Genomic DNA, 6124 nt, shown 5'->3' with positions numbered 1-6124 from the left:
AATTTTTTTTAGAATTATAATTAATTGGCAAGTAAAATAAAAAAAAAATAGATGGGTATCTTAGGTTCCATGGTGGGTATAAGCCCTCTTTATAAAATTCTACAGTATTTGTCTGTATTGTGCGAGAATGCCCAGAGGCATTGTGTCACTAGTACGTCGGGCATGCGGGAGCGATACGCAGAGCTATCATTTTGCACACAGAAATGGTCCATACCAAAACGGACGGGGTTCATAATTCATGTGTTTGATTTGTTTCCAATTTTTAGGGTTGATGCATAAACATAAATAATAAATAAATATTAAATTTTAGCTTGATTATTACATTTTTAAAAACTTTACAACACCCTCACTTTCGATTTTCGCTCCCAAAATACTTTTGCCCGAATTATTTTTGCCCATATCCTTTGTCACCGCGCGGTTTTTGCTCCGGGTTGTTTGTCATGTAACTCCTATGACTTGCTATCTAGTCGTTTCGGGCGACCTGAAAATGACCCATTCTTTTGACCCATTTACCTCTATTCTCGGTATTTTTGAAATCGCCGAATAGTTATTCCAATTCTGATACCCCGTTTTTAATGTCTTTATGCTTTTTTGCTCCTGCGTGGCTTGCTTCATATGATTTCCTAGCGCACGGTGTTGCAACTTCCGTACTTTTTTCGGAAAGGTTTCAGATTCGCTGGCATGTAAATCCATGTAAAGTGCACAGCATCACCACCGCACTTAACCGCAATTGTCAATCAAGTACAGAGCCGCAACAAAGTACTCAATTTTGTAGCTGGCAGCACTTGGGGCAAGCATGCTACAATAAGGGAGGGTGTTAAAGGCCTGAGCACTCGAAAAAACACCTGCTTGGTCGTTGACGAGACAGAACTTCAACTCTCGTGCGGGGACCCGCACAGCACTGGCACAACTTCGGTCTTGCTACTATAGCAAACTCTACTATGAATCTGAGCAGACTAGATCCCGACGTACTTAATGCATGACACAAAACAGCTCAATTCACACCCCTCATCCTCTGGTTTGCGTCGGAGTGACACGCTTTCTGGAGCTACTGACGACAACTATTAAAGGACTTTACGATCATGGCAGGGCTAAGTAAGCCGCTACAACAACAAAAACTGCCCCAAATCGTATTTCCGTTATGTCATAATCGAAGTTTCACTGGGCTCTCGGTTTTTTGCTTAGATTTTGAGTCGGCAACGTTGCCTCCTGCTCTGGGTAGGCTTTCCAATGGGGCGGTATGGAGGCAAATGGCGACAAATAAATACTCGCTCAGTCACCGAAGTTTCCCAAGATGCATAGGTCTTTTAAGCCAAACCATCTACTATTTTCGCTTTGATATCACAAAATAAACTCAAATTAGTTTTCATCAGCGCACTTAATCCGTCCTTGATTCGTTTGTATGAGATTTTTTTTATTTTTTTTTTTATATTTATGCCTAAAATTTGAATACAAAAAGTATATAGGGGTTAATAAAAGCACACAAACGGCAAACGTACGTTCGTCCATTGTAAGTATTAGGTGTGAAAGTCAAAATGAGTGCAAAACTTTTATTTGTTTTATAGCGCGCGCAAAAATTGAAGCATACTTTTAAGCTGAAAAAAAAATGTGTTTCTTTATTGTCGGCGCACTTGACTTTAGCTGAAGTGGTCTACTTCAGTATTAATTAATTTGCCATTCGAAGCTAAAGAAGGGGGTAGTTTTTTTAGGAGGTAGAGCTGTACAACTTTACATATTTAAATATGTGCATATTTATGTTAAAACTCGGGTAATTAGCATTCCTTTTCAAATACGGAACAATGTCATCTAGGTTCGATGCTTCACTTCCTGAACGAATTTCGCATTCTGGTCATGCTGCAAATAAACCTTATCGCAGAGTAATGAGTTCATCTACAGTCGGTGTAAAAAGTATTCGGAGCATTTATGCAAAGACAAGGGACGCATCTGGACATTTAAGAGATTGTCCGTTGTAATAGCACGAAAAACTTCAGCGTATGAAAGGAAGTGCGAGCCCAAATGTTTCAACTTTAGCATCACGAAGTCAGGGTAGTCTAAAAGAAAGCGCAGCAGTATGAAACTGATCGTCCGCTTGACAGCTCCTACAGGGGGGATCAGGTATGATTCCTATCCCTCTAGTTTTTATCCCGTAATCTCTAAGCTTACACGAGGCCCAACAACAGCGGTATCCCCAACTGCTCCCCATAAGGTGATAATGTTTCAAGAGTACCTTTCCTTGCAAGCTATAAGTCATGCAATTTCCCACGCAATGTAGCGGTGGTTCGAAACCCAAATGAACCTGATAAGAAAAGACTCCAACACATTTAAGTGCGAGGTCAGACACTCCCTGAACAGTCTCGTGTGCACCACCATAGTGTTTAGGCATTGATATCCGCACTGTCTGAGTATATACTTACCTCCCTAACTTACGTCACACTCTACAGTAGAGAGTCTAGCAGCTATTTTCGCCTGAAAGACACTGCAGCAGTCCGGAAGCCTGAACACAATTTTGATGAAGAGGTCCCGAAAAAAGGCTCTTCCACCAACTCTGCCTACAAGTTTTGATCCATTCTTGAAATAATTCTCCACTCTCTTCCTCCAGTACATTCGCCTCTCCCAGTCATTCGCTGAGGGAATATAGGTAGAGAAAAAGTTTCTGGGAACCATCTCGTAGGCGCCGCGGTGCACCGTAATCAGATAACCTTGGGTAAAAAAAGGGTATTCAAATATCCTCCCTTGACCGTGACTTTTTAATCTTCTGCAAAGATGATCACCCAACAACCCATCACCTCTAGTTCCTCTAGCAAGTCGTTAACAACCACGATCCAGAGCAGAGGAGAGGACACCACCTTACGTGGTGCCCCTAATGACTCTTTGCTGAGGCGGGTGCGGGTGCAGTTCTGTCACGGAGTAAGCTGTAAATGAACCGTATTAGGTTGGTTTCAATGCCGACATTGTAAGAGGTCCGCTCGATGTCGAGGAAGGCGCCTACTTCAAAATCTTTATTAATTTAGGCTTCTTCTATCCACTTTACTAATGTTTGCAGAGCGTTATCGACCGACCTTCCTTTGCAATAAGAAAGTTGGCCTCCCGAAAGCCAGTCACAAGGAATACCGTTTGATATGTGCAAGTCAATTAGTCTCTCCAAAACTACTTTATCTGTACTGAGACCCATGAAAACCACTTTAAGAATGGTCTGAAGCGAGAATTCACTATCGTGCAAGTTTTCGTCCAATATTGAATATGTTTTCATAAGACTGATGGGGAAAAGGGAAAACAGGTTGTATTAAGATTTCAGGAATTAGCAAAAATCCAGACGTTTCAACGCGTTGGAGGGTTAATTTCACCCAAAAGGTTTAAGAGGCGACATAAGTTCCTACAGAAGTTTATGTTTTTATAAGATTTTTTCATCACCCATTGTATACTCGTCCACTATTGTACAAATTAACATACTCGACCACTAAAATTTTTTTGTGCCGATTGGCTACAACGCTAATTTTAGAAAACAGTTTCAACAGCTTTCCATTATTGTAGGCAATTATCGAAAACAGGTTGAAGCAAAAACCATTTCTAACACGCATTAACACTTGAAATCTTTTTTCGAGTTCATACATTTTTAACTCTGTACGATATTTTTTTATCGTTTCTTTGATGTAGCCTTATTTTGATTAGCTTTATATTGAATATAGTATTTTATGCATAATAAATGAATCAGCGCTCTTGATAAAATAAGAAGATGAAGGAAAAGAAGAAACAGTTGATAGAAATTTCAAGCACGAAAATCGGTAAAACCGGAGTGGCCACTTGTGGCAAACGCGTCTTAGAAGTGGTTAGATCTCTGAATTAGGCGAAACAAATAAAAAATCAAACTATAATTTAAAGAAAAAATAAACCGAAGAGGGAAGAAACAATAAAAGCAAAAAATTGTAACAGAAAATATAATAAAAAATATAAAATTTTAATAAAACGGGGATAGAACAAGCAATTTAAAAGAATGAAAATATTAGTAATAAATTTCACGAAACATAAACAGCTAACGGAACACTACTAGGCAATTCTGGCTATGATAGTAAAAAGCACGGGCGTACCATTCCAGGGATTCGAGTTTGAGTCTCGGGCAGCGGATTTTTTTTCTTCCATTTTTATTTTCTTTAAAACTTTAGATTTTATTATTTAAAAAAAAATATATATATATAAATTTCATTTCAGTTCTTTCTTTTTTAATTTAACTTTTTTTCTTAATTTAATAATTCTTTTTTTAGTTTCATTTGCTTTTTTATTTTAATTCTTTCTTTTAATTTTTAGATTTTGTTTTAAAAATAAATGTTTAATTTAATTTTTAGATATTATTGTGCTAAAGAGAAAAAACATATTTTTTCAAACACCCTCTTCCCTCTAAAGCTTTCCCCTAAAAATTTTGCTCCCCTAAATTTACCCCTAGAGCAGTCAAAAGTCCCTAAATCTATGAGGGGAAAACCTGTGATCTGGCAACACTGAGGATGAATCTGATGCTAGCTTCAGTTGAAGATCTTTTTGCAAGCGTAGTAAGCGAAGTAAGCATCCACTTTAGGTTTATCAAGGTTAAGATTCCAGTTTAATTTAGTTTCCAGGAAGACTACCAGATATTTAGCATTGAATGATGGAAGTCTAACCCTGCAGGGAAACCGCGGACTAGTGAATCAAATTTCTAGTTCCGTACTAGGTCTTTATCGCCAAAAAGGAACTAGTCCGATAGGAACTAGATCCCCACCAGTCCAAAATCGGCGAAAAGTGGTACTTTTAAGAAACAAATTTTTTCAGTTTTTTTCACTACAAATCTATATCTAAAGTGACGAATTTAGAAATGGTTCGGAACTATAGAAAAAGGGATGCAGAACGAACTAGATCCTATTTGTCGAATTTAGAACTATTTCGGAACTATCGAATAAGGGATGCGCGGGGGCTTGTTTACTTTACATAGATATGTTTTCGGCGGCTTTTTCGTTCAAATACGGTTCTATTCTGTGCTTCGCAGATGCCTTTTCATAGCTTGGTAATACAAAACTAAAATTTGTGTTAACATTTCAACATCTTGGGACCGTCTGGAATCTAAGAAATAACAGCGAGCACCTCTACAAACTCAGCTACAGCTAAAGGTATGTAAACGTACATTTCTTACAATCATTCAAACAAATTTAATTTCAAATTGAAAACACATTTCTTCCAAAATAACTTAAAATCGCACACACGGATAAACCAAAAAGATTGAAAAATCATAATACTTTTTTCTTTCGTCTGTCGGTTTTGGAACTGGTTCGGAACTATAGAATTTAGGACTAGTTCGGAACTATCGAAAAAGGGATGCAGCGGGGGGGCAATTGACACTTCCTAGGACATCGCCATGTTAAATTCGCCAGTTGCTTGCATGCAAAAGAGATTTATCGCGAACCAGTACTGGGTCTAAATGTACTAAAAGCGCACCAGTTCAGAACTAGAGATTTTCCCCACAGGGAAATTGGGGTATCTTATTCGTATTTTTAAACACCAAGAACTGGTGTTTCCTCTAGGAGGCAGGCGGTAGATCAGACAGCCAGAATAGGTTTGGCTTAGACTTTATTAAGCAGTTTCTTGTTTGACTTTACTTAAGCTGCAGTCTCCGAAAACATTGTTTCCAACTCTAGCCAACATTCGTCGATTAATCGGTTCTTAATAAATATTTTGTAACAAAATTGCTCTGGGTATCTCTATATTCCTGCGATAGGACGTTAAAAGCGCTTTCCGAAGCTCTTTCTAGCGAACTCGCACTTATACTTATTTTACAAATATGTATATTTCACCTGTCATGCATTGCACTTTGTTTAACAACCGACTGACAAACAGCCACACTAATATGCCTACATATGTACGTATATGCAGCTAAATCGGCTGGCAGTCCATCAATCATTTTCAATGTTCATTTACTTATTCACTCACGCTTTCACACACGAACACATTCAATCGATTACATGTGCGGTGTGGTGTGATGTGACGACCCAAAAGGTTGACGTCAATTGGCAGCTTCAAGCGTCAACAACATTAACAACAAGTGCATAACACTGGCGGCGACTTTGGAGTTCCATTTGGCGGCAATTGCCACTGGGTGGTCTGT

At 38.5% G+C, this 6124-nt stretch overlaps 1 protein-coding gene across 1 annotated transcript in view; it reads left to right on the top strand.

Annotated features, from left to right (window-relative positions):
• Positions 1-6124, top strand: part of LOC118748827 (homeobox protein ARX-like) — a gene marked incomplete at its 3' end in the record, with an annotated part of 242045 nt that overhangs the window by 24952 nt on the left and 210969 nt on the right.

This window comes from Rhagoletis pomonella, unplaced genomic scaffold, assembly GCF_013731165.1.
Source record: "Rhagoletis pomonella isolate Grant_MI unplaced genomic scaffold, Rhpom_1.0 Rhpom_scaffold_00013, whole genome shotgun sequence".
Taxonomy (NCBI): Eukaryota; Metazoa; Arthropoda; class Insecta; order Diptera; family Tephritidae; genus Rhagoletis; species Rhagoletis pomonella.
The sequence above is the reverse complement of the archived record's forward strand: the minus strand, read 5'-3'. Positions and strand labels throughout refer to the sequence as shown.